Consider the following 15,165-nt stretch of genomic DNA (forward strand, 5'->3'; position numbering starts at 1 on the left):
TTGAATTGGTCCATAGTCCGATCGAAGCTGGATTATGGGAGCTTCATCTACTCGTCCGCTCGGCCATCCCTCTTACGCCGGCTCAACTCCATCCACCATCGGGGGATACGTCTTGCGACCGGAGCCTTCTACACTAGTCCTGTCGAGAGTCTTTATGCTGAAGCTGCCGAGTTACCATTGACCTACCGGCGCGACGTACTGTTGTGTCGGTATGCCTGCCGGCTGTTGTCTATGCCCGACCACCCCTCTTACGAGTCCTTCTTCGCCGATTCTCTCGACCGTCAGTGTGGGTTGTATGTGTCTGCCCTTCTGCCCCCCGGAGTCCGCTTCCGTCGCCTGCTTCGACAATTGGATTTTGCCCTCCCTACCACCTTCAGAGAGGGTGAGAGCCCGACACCACCTTGGCTCCAGGCTCCGGTTCCTATTTATCTCGACCTCAGCTCACTCCCGAAGGAGGGTACTCCGGCTGCAGTGTATTGCTCACGGTTTGTCGAACTTCGTGCTCGACTTGCCGGTCACACCTTTATTTACACCGATGGCTCCAAAACTGACGACGGTGTCGGCTGTGCCTTTGTCGTCGGGGCCGCCACCTTTAAATACCGGCTCCTCGACCAATGTTCCAGCTTTACGGCCGAGCTTTTTGCTCTCCATCAGGCCGTTCAGTATGCCCGCCGCCACCGCCATTCATCGTATGTACTCTGCTCTGACTCACTCAGTGCTCTTCAGAGCCTTGGAGCTCCCAATCCGGTCCATCCCTTGATTCAACGGATACAGCAGTCCCTCCATTCTTTCGCTGATAATGGTGGTTCTGTCAGCTTTCTGTGGGTTCCCGGACATGTAGGAGTGCCTGGGAATGAGGCTGCGGATGCTGCAGCCAAGGCTGCAGTCCTCCTGCGTCGGCCAGCCTCCCATTGTGTCCCGTCATCTGACGTTCGTGGGGATGTATGTAAGAGGCTTGTGTCGTTGTGGTGGGATGCTTGGTCATCCCTCCAAGGAAACAAGCTCCGGGCAGTAAAACCGCTCCCAACTGCTTGGACAACATCCTCCCGACCATCTCGGCGCGAGGAGGTCCTTCTGACCAGGTTGCGGATTGGGCATTGCCGGTTTAGCCACCGCTACCTGCTCTCCGGTGACCCAGCCCCGCAGTGCCCTTGTGGTCAGGCATTAACAGTGCGCCATGTTTTATTGTCGTGTCCCCATTTTAGTCAATTTCGTGTTATCCTGTCCCTGCCATCTACTTTACCGGATGTTTTAGCTGATGACGCTCGAGCAGCTGCTCGTATTCTGCGTTTTATAACTTTAACTGGCTTGTCCAAAGACATTTAACCTTTTTACTTATTTTATCTGCATCTTTGTCAGGTCCTTCTGATGTCCCCCCATCCCCATGAGTTTTAGCAGATTCCATGTGCTCTAACAACAGTGACTGGGCGCTAATGACCTCAGCAGTTGAGCGCCCTTAAACCCTACCAAAAAAAAAAAAAAAAAAAAGAAAAACGCTTGCTTTTAATTTCACCGAAGGTTGTTTTGACCTTTGTATACGCCGAGGCAATCGTTCTGACAACCAAGTTTTACGATATCTTCAAATTTTTCATGCAACCATTTCTCTTTAGCTTTCCTGCACTTTCTGTTTATTTCATTCCTAAGTGACTTCTATTTCTGTGTTCCTGAATTTGCCTGAACATCTTCTTACTTCATTGTTTCATCGATCAAATGAAGTATTTTCTCTGTCACCCATAGTTTCTTTGCATTTACTTTCTTTGTACCTATACTTTTCTTTCCAGCTTCTGTGAGTGTCCTTTCCTGCCGACTTGCAGCTCTCTCCACAGTTTGCGGCCAGCATCTGCTACCCGTCTTTTCTATGACATGATGCTGCATCCTGTCATCGGTTCGCGAACACAGATGCGTGCAGGCACCACCTCTGCTGTTGCTCTGTCTTTCCCCGAAGTCAGTCCATTGTGGAATATCTTATTCCTCTTCTTAATCACACGAAGTGCGGTTTCTACGGATGTAACCATTGTCAAGATCGATCAGCGGCTCCCTTACTTGAATCTCGACTGATTACTTAATGATACTATCCCAGAAGTGATACATCTGCGCCAGAACCTTAGTGTTGTCGTAATTTATTCGGTGTAGTTCCGACAGGCAATATTCCGCAACTGTCAAGTTGTTAGGCTTCGGCAATCTGGCGTGCTGTTGGTTTTCTAGGCAACGGCCTAGAACTGAACATCTCTTCTGAGCTGTACATAGAAGAATTACTCGTAGAGACACTGAAGGCTCGACAGATGGCCACCAGCCTCCGTGTCATCCTTTGCCATTCGACATCATGCGGATGCAGTGTGGAGAATTAAGTGATTAGCGTACCACTCTCCCAGCGGCATTGTGACTTATCAAACCTCGATGCTGCTACTGCTCATTATAGTAGCTTCTCAACTGGCATCACGACGCTGAGTGGAACCTCACCAAGGCAGTACCGGGAATCGAACCCAGATCCACCACTTGGTAGCGGTCTACGCTGACCAGTCAGTTACGGAGGCAGACTCTGACATATCCAAAGCGGCAGGGTATATGATAGATACCGGATTTCCATAGTCCGAGGTCGTCTTTGACACTACCAATTAGTGCTCGTGCTTAAGGTAGTGCGTGCAAGAATGTCTTCACTTGGTATTTTCAGAGCTTTTGCGCTATCTTTCTGGAGGATGCACCACAAAACAAAGTAAACGCACTGGAGAAGTCCTCCTGAGGTTCATCTTCTGTTTCCACCGATTGTACAGTAGGTGTAGGACGCAGGGCTCTCTGATTTTTGCCACTGTGTGGTCGTTCTTCCGCAACACAGTCCTCAGAGTTTCAAGTTCTTAGTTGAGACTTCCTCTGTCGGAGATGATCCGAGCCGTATGCACCAACGCTTTGGGCATCGTGTTCCTCTGCGGTTGGTGATAGCAGCTCTCTGAATAAAGATTTCGTTTGGTTTGCTTCTCCTTACAGAACAAGCTGTGGCTCAACGTGACCTCCGCTCTTCTTTTTACCAGGATACCCATAAAGAGGAGTACTCCATTCATGTTGACTTCCATGTACTGGTGAAGTCAGTGATTGGTGTGGATTTAGGAATGGGTGTAAAAGTAAGTCGCTTCTCAAGAGCAAAATTCGCGTAATGAGCTATCTGCTGTCCGCCACCGTAGCTGAGTCGACAGCGCGCCGGCTTGTCATGCCGGGGGGCGCGGGTTCGATTGCCCGTTGGGTGGGAGATTTTCTCCGCTCAGGGACTGGGTGTTTGTGTCGTCTTCATCATCCTTATCGAGGAGTAAATCGTCGATGTGGCGTCACATCAAAAGACTCGCACCAGGCGATCAGGTCTACCAGCCGGGAGGCCCTCGCCACACGACATTTCATTTTTCATCTAGTTGCTTGGACGTGAGATTGACGGAAGTCTTCCAGGGAGAATCAGGAGGTTGTCTCTCTGATATATGTTCGAAGTTTGAAGTTTGACATCTGGTAGCCTTGCTCTGTGTGGAGTTTGCAGTTTCCCATGTGACACATCACTCACGCTCAGGAAATGTGATTTGAGTCGTTAATCAAGTCCAGCACTTACGGGTCAATCACATTTTTTTTCCATACCATGGCTAGGTTGGCACGTTTCTTGCTTATTCTGGGTGGCACCGAGTTCATATAATCTGTTACCATGGCAAAGTCGGGCAACACACGTTCTTCGTGGCATTTCAGAATGAATACGTAGGCTCTATGCAAACGCCTCCACCAGTGGCGCGGCTTGTCAATCCTTTTCGTGCTGCGATACATCTCTGCCGCGAAGAGGTATATGGCGTGATTCTTCAGCTTCAACTGGCATATAAATCTTGATGAAATAGTTGATAGTTGACGTGTGAAGCACCAGATGTATGTCTCGAATGGGTACAACATTTTAGCAAGTGACCATATTGCCATCATCAGATGCGGACACACAAGCAGAATCAACATGAACGGTAATAAGAGTAAGCGAGGCCTTACCAGCTTTACTCGAACATTAGTAAATGCATACTCAATAGGGTCACCACCAAAAACTGATGGACGACGTAGTAAGTCAATAATTTTGCCATTGGTCAGTCTTTATATCTAACACAGTATTTGCAAATAGTTGGACGCCAAAGGAACAGACGATGCACACGGCTGCGAGGAATCTCGGGAATGAGTAACAGCTCCAGACGATTAGTTACATGGTAAAGCGTTAATGGGATGACGCAGTCAAGTTGTGATCCAGAAACTAAGTCCCGACTTTCGCGCCGCTGCGCAGGGTGCCCTAGTGATGCTACCCGGCCATCAGCAGGCAGGGTCAACAGCCCACAATAGCCCCTTTGCAACAGATCATGTATCCATTGAGGGCATGGTACTGAAGTGAGGCCCAGGGAGGCTACAAAAGAAACGAAATCGGTTCTCGGTTTTTGACAAGATCTGTATAGTTTATTAAAGAAATTGTTACATACTCCGTGTCTACGGGTTCTCGACGTACTCTTGCTCAGTTCTCGGCTAACACTACAGACCTTAAAAACTATTTTAACAGTCATATAGCGAAAAACTTAAATTTCATAGACATTCCACGACCCCTCATACAAAGAGTTACAAATTGCTGATGTTTCGGCCGCTGATAGCTACACTGCGCCACAAGGGCACCGTTGGTGCAGCAGGGCAAAAGTCAGGACTTAGTCTCTGGAGCATGGTTTGCTTGCGTCATCCAGTTGGCGCTAGGCTACACAAGTACCACCCTGGCGCTGTTATTCATTTGCCGAGATGTCGCCACGTGCGTCGTGTGATCTGTCGGTGTCCAACTATTTACAAGACTGTTTCAGATGTCGAGACAATAAAATATGAATGCTGATACTGCTAAATTACTGATGTGCTACATGATCTACACTACTGGCCATTAAAATTGCTACACCACGAAGATGACGTGCTACAGATGCGAAATTAACCGTCAGGAAGAAGATGCTGTGATATGCAAATGATCAGCTTTTCAGACCATTCACATAAGATTGGCGCCGGTGGCGACACCTACAACGTGCTGACATGAGGAAAGTTTCCAGCCGATTTCTCATACACAAACAGCAGTTGACCGGCGTTGCCTCGTGAAACGTTTTTTTGATGCCTCGTGTAAGGAGGAGACATGCCTACCATCACGTTTCCGACTTTGATAAAGGCCCGATTGTAGCCTATCGCGATTGCGTATTATCATACCGCGACATTGCTGCTCGCGTTGGTCGAGATCCGATGGCTGTTAGCAGAATATGGAATCGGTGAGTTCAGGAGGGTAATATGGAACGCCGTGCTGGATCCCAACGGCCTCGTATCACTAGCAGTCGAGATGACAGGCATCTCATCCGCATGGCTGTAACGGATCGTGCAGCCACATCTCGATCCCTGAGTCAACGGATGGCGACGTTTGCAAGACAACAACCACATGTACGAACAGTTCGACGACGTTTGCAGCAGCATGGACTATCAGCTGGGAGACCATGGCTGCGGTTACCCTTGACGCTGCATGAGACAGGAGCGCCTGCGATGGTGTACTCAAAGAAGAACCTGGGTGCACGAATGGAAAAACGTCATTTTTTCGGATGAATCTAGGTTCTGTTTACAGAATCATGATGGTCGCATCCGTGTTTGACGACATCGCGGTGAACGCACTTTTGAAGCGTTTATTCGTCACCATACTGGCGTATCACCCGGCGTGATGGTATGGGGTGCCATTGGTTACACGTCTTGGTCACCTATGGCTCGCATTGACGGCACTTTGAATAGTGGACGTTACATTTCAGACGTGTTACGACCCGTGGCTCTACCCTCCATTCGATCCCTGCGAAAACCTACATTTCAGCAGTATAATGCACGACCGCATGTTGCAGGTCCTGTACGGGCCTTTCTGGATACAGAAAATGTTGGACTGCTGCCCTGGCCAGCACATTCTTTTGACCTTTCACCAACTGAAAACGTCTGGTCAATGGTGGCCGAGCATCTGGCTCGTCACAATACGCCAGTCACTACCCTTGATGAACTGTGGTATCGTGTTCAAGCTGTATGAGTAGCTGTACCTGTACACGCCATCCAAGCTCTGTTTGACTCAATGCCCAGGCGTATCAAGGCCGTTGTTACGGCCAGAGGTGGTTGTTCTGGGAACTGATTTCTCAGGATCTATGCAGCCAAATTGCATGGAAATGTAATCACATGTGAGTTCTAGTATAGTATATTTGTCCAGTGAACACCCGTTTATCATCTGCATTTCTTCTTGGTGTTGCAGTTTTAATGGCCAGTTGTGTATTAGTGTTTTGTGACGGCCATATTAATTTTGCATTGACTGTAGTTCAAGCCTGTATACTATTGCTATTGTTCGTGCTGATACTGCTTCACTTAAGATAGCAGCATGTTCCTTAGTGCAATCAGGCCAGCTAAACAGGTGACACTACCAGGACGGAGAGCTGTCTGATATTTCTCCCTCGTCTCCCACTGGTAAGCATTCTACTGGGCCGCTGGGCTACGTATAAAGGTCTATTCTAGCTTTCCAAATCTTTTGTCGCACTGCTACTTTCCTCTTCTGTGCCAACACTCTCACTATGTTTGAGCGTAACCACAGCACTTAACAATAAACGTATCGCCTTGTTTATGCTCCGCTGGATTAGACACTTACGCAAGTAATGTCCTCGTAAAGTTGATAAAAGGGAGTAATCCGTGAGTGGTGTTTACCTCACTTGCTTCACTATGTAGAGAAAGTGTCGCGTGGGGAGGCACGGCGTCGAACGTGTCGGGTACGACTGTGTGAGCCGGAGGCGGAGCGCCGGCCGTCAATAGCAGCGCGCCGAAAGGCCAGACTGGACCAATTTCCGGCGTCGCGCCTGGGCGCACATCTCGTTAGCCGGCGGCCCGGCCTGGCGAGTGGCAGGTGCGGGGGGCTCCGTTGTAATCGCCGCTGGCGGCTGCGCTGCCGCTAAGCCCGCCGGGCTCCCAGCGCCCGCTAACAGTCTCACGCCGTAGAGAACGGTTTGTGGGTGTGTGCCTACCGCGTATGCTCACCATCGGCGGAACGAAGAGTGGGGATCGGTAGGAATTCAGTACCTATCGTCCCTCAGGTACTTTTGACCGGGCTCTCGCAGGTCGATCGTTTGTATGGACGTCGTCACGGGGCGGAAGCACAATATACGTTTGTAAAGTAAACACTGGCGGTTTACCCTTGTATCAAATGCTAAGGGTAGCGACCCCACCGCAGCACTGACGATTTTTTTTTTTTTTTTTTTTTTTTTTTTTTTTTTTTTTTTTTTTTTTTTTTTTTCCGAAGGGAAACTGTGTATTTTCGACCGCTCGAAGAATATAAATGTCGAGAGTGCTCAAGGGTAGTGTGATACGACCACTCTTGTTCTCTATACAGTACGTCCAGAAATTCCCGGAAATTCCCGTTACAGACTTCTAGCACTTGTAGAGAGGAGTGAGTACGTAGTATTTTGTCCGGGAACATCATCCAGCGGCGCTACAGAGAGTCAAAGTTATAGGCGCCGGTGCATTTATACACTGAAGCGCCAAAGAAACTGGTGTAGCCATGCGTATTCAAATACAGAGATACGCAAAAAGACGGAATAAGCTAACACTTCTGGGCTGAGATGCTGCGGTCCATATATAACTCTCCCCTGACGTTTCGGCGAACTGCCGGCCGTTCGTCGATTGTCCTCGGAGGATGCCTTCCGTAGTTGAAGGCGAAACGTCAGGGGAGAGTCTTATGTATGGACCACAGCATCTCAGCCCGGAAGTGTTAAGTGATGACAACACCTGCCGTGAAAAGCCTTCATTCTATGATCAGGCAGAAAAAGGCTCCGCAGTCCGCAACGCCTATGGAAGCAGTTGTTAGATTGGTTACTTCTGCTACAGTGGCAGGTTATTAAGATTTAAGTGAGTTTGAACGTGGTGTTATAGTTGGCCCACGAATGATGGGACACAGCATCTCCGAGATAGTGATGAAGTGGGGATTTTTCCGTATGAACATTTCACGAGTGTACCGGGAATATCAGGAATCCGACTTCGCTGCGGCCGGAAAAGGATCCTGCAAGAACGGGACCAACGACGACTGAAGTGAATCGTTCAACGTGTCAGAAGTCTAACCCTTCCACAAATTGCAGCAGATTTCAATGTTGGGCCATCAGTAAGCGTCAGCGTACGAAGCATTTAACGAAACATGATCGATATGGGCTTTCGGAGTCAAAGGCCCACTCGCGCACGGTTGATGACTGCACGGCACAAAGCTTTACGCCTCGCCTGGGCCCAACAACACCGACATTGCACTATTGAAGACTGGAAACACGTTGCCTGGTCGGGCGAGTCTCGTTTCAAATTGTATCGAGCGGATGGACGTTTACGAGTATGGAGACAACCTCATGAATCCATGATCCTCCATGTCAACAGAGTACTGTTCAAGCTGGTGGAGGCTCTTTAATGGTGTGTAGCGTATGCAGTTGGAGTGATATGGGACTCCTGACATATCTAGATACGACTCTGATAGTTTACACCTACGTAAGCATCCCATCTGATCACCTGCATCCATTCATGCCCATTGTGCATTTCCACGGATTCGGGCAATTGCAGCAGTACAATGTGACACCCCACGAGTCCAGAATTGCTACAGAATGGCTCCAGGAGCGCTCTTCTGAGTTTGAGCACTAGTGCTGACCACCAAACTCCCCAGACATGAATATTGCTGAGCATATCCGGGATGCCTTGGAACGTGCTGTTCGGAAGAGATATCCACCCCCTGGTAGTCTTACGGATTTATGGACAGCCCTGTGGGGTTCGTGATGTCAATTTCATCAAGCACTGCTCCAGACATTAGTCAAGTCCACGCCACGTAATGTTGCGGCACTTGTGTCTGCTCGCGTGGACCCTACACGATATTAGGCAGGTGTACCAGTTTCTTTAGCTCTTCAGTATCACGGCTAATGTAATCTCGAGATAAGCCAATTTAATAACCGGTGTAACCGGTAGAATGTTTGATTCAAGCATGCAAATGTACATGCATTTTGTTGTACATGTGAGTGTTGTCATTTTGTGGGACAGAGTTCCATGTCCGTTGCACTTGGTTGATCAACGACGGTTAAAGCTGGTTGTGGACGTCGCTGGAGTTGTAGTACGGTGATGTCCTATATGCTCTCGAATGGAGACAGATCCGATGATCGAGCAGGCCAAAAGAACTTGTCGAGACCCTGCAGAACATATAGCGGTATATGGGTGAGTGTTATTATGCTGAAAAACATCCCCTGGTACGACTACGAAGGCTTTCCCGGCGTAATAATTGATAATATTCTTCTCGGGTATGCAGCCGGATCATTACGTCTTTTTATGGAAGATTCTGAGGACATGGCGCTGAAGACGGCGTCCTTAAAACCAACCTGTTTTTGGAGGTACGTTGACGATACGTTTCTGGTGTGGCCTCATGGGAGAGAAGCTCTTGACCGCCTCCTAGATCATTTTAATTCCCTGCATCCTAGCATCAAGTTTACCATGGAGGTGGAAAGTGATGGAAAGCTTCCGTTTCTGGATGTTCTGGTGTACAGAAAGGATGATGGGACACTGGGACACAGTGTTTATCGAAAGCCTACGCACAAGGACCGTTACCTACATGCTTCTAGCTGTCATCCATCGTTCCAGCGTGCAGGGGTCGTGCGGACGTTGGCGAGAAGAGCTTATGCCATCTCAGATGGAGAAAGCCTGACACAAGAATTGAACCATCTTAAGATTGTGTTCAAGCAGAATGGCTATACAGATAAACAGATCCGTCGTGCTATCCAGTTTGGACCTTCGCCTGAACCACCAGAAGATACCTGCAAATCGGTGGCTTTTCTGCCTTTTGCTGGGAGCATTTCCTCGAAGATAGGAAGGATTCTGAAAAGATATCATATCAAAAGTATTTTTCGTCTGCCAGCCAAGATTAGAGCGCTCCTTGGCTCTGTTAAGGATGACTTGGGTTTGAGGAAGCCCGGTGTGCGCAAGATCCCTTGCCACTGTGGGAAGGCTTATATTGGTCAGACAATCCGGACCATTCAGGCCCAATGTGTTGAGCATCAGCGGCACACACGGCTGCTTCAACCTGAGAAATCTGCAGTGGCGGAACACTGTCTCACCGAGGGACACAGAATGCTATATGACGAGACACAAATGGTTGCCCCTGCATCTCGCTATTGGGACTGTGTTTTAAAAGAATCCATAGAGATTCGTTTATCTGACAATCTTATTAACAGAGGCAAGGGTTATCTTTTAAGTAAGTCTTGGGACCCGGTGTTATCTGACATTAAAAAACAACGGTCTGTGGTTCGATCGTCGGAATAAAATTTTTTAAGTTTTGACAGCGATATCTCGATTTCGCCTGTTTCCACCACTGGCGGCGGGGTATGTCTACTGCGCTAGAGGGCAGTTACGGCACCTTCTCGCGCACGCGTTGTGGGTCCTCTGCGGCCTATATAGGGGCCGCCGCTTGCGCTGGTAAGTCAGTTCCGGCGAGATCGTGCACCAGCACACTCACCTGAAGATGGCGGCCAGTTGGACCGCGGAAATATTGTTTCATGAAGACGTAATGATCCGGCTGCATACCCGAGAGGAATATTATCCCCTGGTACGTTTTCCATAAATGACAGTACAGCATCTCGTTTCTCCAGATTGGTAAGTAAATTTGCAGTTAGGTTAAGTGGGATGACAGTGTGAGTGCGCCTGTTGTCATACGAAATCGCAATACTGGTGTAGTCCAATGTGTCTAGCACTCAGATAGGCTGGCTGCAGTTAATTAACTGGCCTCCTTCTAATTAAACTTTCATCGCAAAACACAAAGACCTTCACCTTGTCCTCCAATGAGCTCTTGTTTAACGCACTAAAGTTCCAAAGTAGCAAATGGTGGTGGTTTGCTGTCAGTGGAGAGCACGCAACTGTCACTGTGGTACCGACTGCTGCTCGTGTTGCTGCTGCAGATGCAGTACGATGCGCCAGAGCCTTACACCGAACACGAGGGCCTTTCTTCTCTCTAATGTCACGTGACCGTCCAGGGACCGGTCCTCCTGCAATCTCGCTCAAACTTAGTGGTATTGATGATGCCATCTTTGTCGCATTAAAGCCATCCTTGACTGATACCAAGTCACCACGTCCAATCTCAAAGACAACTAACGCTCACTACCGTTACAGCCTGTATTGAAAGCAGACCTGATCTACAACCTCACAGGGGCGCTACTAGCGTCATTCTTAAGCGGCTGGCGCGAAATTTGAATACACATCATGTTTCACATGTATAAAGTCCGCCTCGGTAGCTCAGTGGTCAGTGCTACAGAATGTTAACCCTAACAGCCCGTGTTCGATTCCCGGCAGGATCGGAGATTTTCTCCGCTCACGGACTGGGTGTTGTGTTGTCCTAGTCATCATTATTTCATCCCCATTGACGTGCAAGTCGCCGAAGTGGCGTCATATCGAAAGACTTGCACCAGGCGAACGGTCTATACGACGGGAGGCCCTAGTCAGACAACATGTAGAAACACGCCCAGCAATTTTCGTTTATGACGAAAAACTCCTTCTTAGTGTTGCAATTTTTTCTAGTCAGTGTAGTTGTGAGTAAAATGAAATACATTTCTAAGTACTAAATATAAAACACATGTTGAGGCTGAAATAAAGCTGCCAATATTGGCCCTGATGGTCAACAATAATTTGGAAATAAACTGATTTTTATTTTATTTCAAAAATTCAAAACTAACTTGAAAATCAGTGTACGTAAATCAAACATACGTAAGAAAATGTGCAATAAACAAAATCCTTTCTACCACAACAAGCACGGGAAAAAAATATTGATCGAAAAGCGTTTCAGCATATTTTCTCACTCGTCTGCTTCGGTGTTACTGTAAATAAAAAGAAAATCATCAACATTGTACTCGTGTAACAGTCAGTATCTTGCGTTGAGTATAAATCCGTCAGAACTAAAATTTCTGACAGAAGCAGAGCTAGATGATTGTATGTACAATGTATTTCTCCATTCTGAGAGAGCTTTGCGCTGGAAGCCGGATATCGTCTTTCTACCGATTCCAACATCATCAACCGCGTATTTAAGCAAGTAGTGGATACCAAAGATTATACATGGGCTCAACAGTTCTCTTCGAATGTTATCGCCCGTTTTTGGTTCATCTGGAAACTGGGTTGTAAACAAAACAAGAGATCTGGGACTCCAACTAACAAAGTAGGAGACAGTATATGTCAGCTAATAGTTTTCTCTAGCCCGCATGTCCAGATACAGCGCCTCTCATAAATTTTGGGAGAAACAATGTGCACAGCATGTCTGGGTTAGGTATAATTTATTATGATTAATTCCGAAATATAGACCTACAGTCTTAGACATAAAAACAGACCGCCGGCCGGCCGCCACAGAGACTTTTTTTCAAGTCCGGGTCGTTTACTTAAGGTGGCCAATAAAACTGACCACCCCTGACAGCTCTCAGTCCGGCCATCTGCACAATCTGGCAACACTGTAAGATGCGGAAGTGTTAGGACGAAGTGTTGTCTATTTGCGAGTGGATATGGATGGAGTGAGCCCGTGGTCTTGCGGTAATCGTCGTGCGTTCTAAACTTAGAGTCGCATGTTCGCATCCAACTATTTTTTTTTACACAATTCGGTCTAAAGTTATGAGTCTGATTGAACATCTAAGACAATTCGCTTAACATTCTACCCACCCGCAATAATAAGTATTCCAGAAACAATTCCGCAGGACAGCTCGTGACTGCGTCGCGATCATAACAGCTTACGCTCGAGCGTCTCCTCGCGCTGCAGCGGCTACCGGCCACCGGCCAGACGCCACCCGCCGCCTGAAATCCGGCGCCGCCCATGTGAAGGCGGCGCCACGCTGTCAGTGTATGTATCAATGCCATTTTCGAATCTGAAGTTCTAGTTATCATCTTGCAGTTAAGCATTGGATTTTGCATACCTGAAAATCATGAACTACAGTTACGCATTGTTAAATTCAGTCGCAAGTGGAAAAAGATGTAACATCTGCAACACAACGTTTATTTTTGGTATAACAGAGGGGTGAATGTAGAGGAGGCAGCTAGAAAGATTTGAACTGTGCGTGGAGCGAGTGCTTTTGGGAAAAATACGCCAGAAAAAGATATTCTTGTTTCAACAAAGATCGTTCTGGCATGAATGATTTTCCACATTAAGGAAGTCTCGACTACTGATATATGTGACATTTTACCATTATGCGACATTTGCATTCAACAGGCAAAGTGCAGAAGCGACTATTATTGAACGTCATCAGGTCGCTCATTGAGCATTCATTTGCAGTACTGTTACTGGTGACGTGTTATGTTGCCTTTATCGTTAACTTCCTAAGAAGAAATGAAAAGCTAAGCCCCACCAAAAGATGTTGACTAGAGCAAAGAGTAGTGTGAACATAATATTTTACATTTGATAGCTCCATAAGTGCGTTTTGGACTACGAATTCTGCCCCAAGGGGTGTGTGCTACACAGCTGGAATTAGTTGTCAACAACTGAGACACCTTTCGGTCGCAGTGTAAGAAAGTCGAGCAACAAAACTACATCACCTGTGCTACTGCATGATAACTCACTCTGTTGATTTGAGAAACAAAACTATCCAGGAGATTGATAGGAGAGTCCTCCCTCAAGCACTTGTCCCTCTCGTCACATATTCGTAAAATATTACCTTTCCCGATCAACGTCAAGGCAATTCATTTCTAGACGAAAATACTCTTAAAACTACACCGGTTTAATGACATCGTTAGAACCAGTGTTTTTCTACAAACGTAGAATTTGCAAACAACTATAGCATAATTAGATTGTTGTAGATATCGTGAAAGAAAATTCAGCTGCTGATTAATTTCTCTTTGATGATTAATGTTGCGATTAGAAAACTAATGGAAAATGCAATTAAAATATTCACTGTGCCAATACAAATTAAATTTAGCTTACTACAGAAGCATCACGACGGCAATCTATCTTAATAAAGCATTATGTGTCTGTAAGACGATTGAGCCTATTTTAACACGAATTAGTAGAATATTACCGACTTTTGACTTCGAAAAGATCTGTATTTACTTCATTTCCTGTATCATTCGCATGTATTATGTAAATGTGGCATTTCATAGATAAAATTTTGTTTTCACAACAACAAAAAATATGTCGGCAGAAAACAAAAGTGGCATTATGAAATTGGCAGTACCGTAAGGTTTCCGCTCTGACACTAAGGTTTACTGTAAGTAGCAAGCCGAATTTTGCTCGTGCGTTATCTTACGATTCCCTTATTACGTTTGTATCTGCCTGCTTGTAGCTCAGCTACAAAAGAATTAAAAATCTGGCTTTCAGTGAGTCTGGAAAGGCGAACGAAAGCAGCTTGCACCTGGTAGCCAAGCATGTTCCCCCGGGAACTGTTTTTTTCTAAAGTGAGAAGACATCCTTTTGTAGTTGAATTGTTGGCAAATGTCAGTCAGACGTGTGCCGTTGATCTGAGCGTTTCGGTATGTCGAATTTGTACCAATGATTCTTCAAACGGTTTTTTCTGTTCCAAATAGAGAGTTGAAGTCTCCCATTAATATTTTCACGTCATCTTTGTGAATTTTTCTCATAGTATTTTCGAGTACGTTCCAAAATTTTTCGACATTTTTGGTGTTTTTCTTATTTTCGATGTTGGTGGGGGCATGTGCATTGATGAGTGTATATTTTTTACTGGGGCTCTGAGTGAGCACAGTCATAAGTCGATTGTTGATGGGTGTGATTTCTTTGACAGAGTTGATGATAGATCTGTGTTCGAGAAAAGCATTGCCGAAGATTGGTACGCCTTTCGCTATCTTTTGTTGTATTTTGCTCTTGAAGTGCAATGGTTTCCATAATGCAAGGTTTCACCGTCAGTTAGTCGTGGTTCGTTAACGGCAAGGATGAGAATTTTTTGTTGGTCGATTTCTTTTGTGAGGTTATTTAGTTTTCGTGCTTGGATCAATGTACCGATGTTTAGTTTTCAAATGCATGCTTTCTGCTTATGGGGAAATTTACTACAGATCTTCGATATTCTCGACTGTGCTAACCTGGACTCCCCAGAATCCGAAAATCCAACTGCCGCCTGTCGACAGCCAGGTTGTGTACCACCTGGGGTAAAGTTGACTTTGCTTGCACAG

The sequence above is a fragment of the Schistocerca americana genome, chromosome 2 (assembly GCF_021461395.2).
Source record: "Schistocerca americana isolate TAMUIC-IGC-003095 chromosome 2, iqSchAmer2.1, whole genome shotgun sequence".
Lineage (NCBI taxonomy): Eukaryota > Metazoa > Arthropoda > Insecta > Orthoptera > Acrididae > Schistocerca > Schistocerca americana.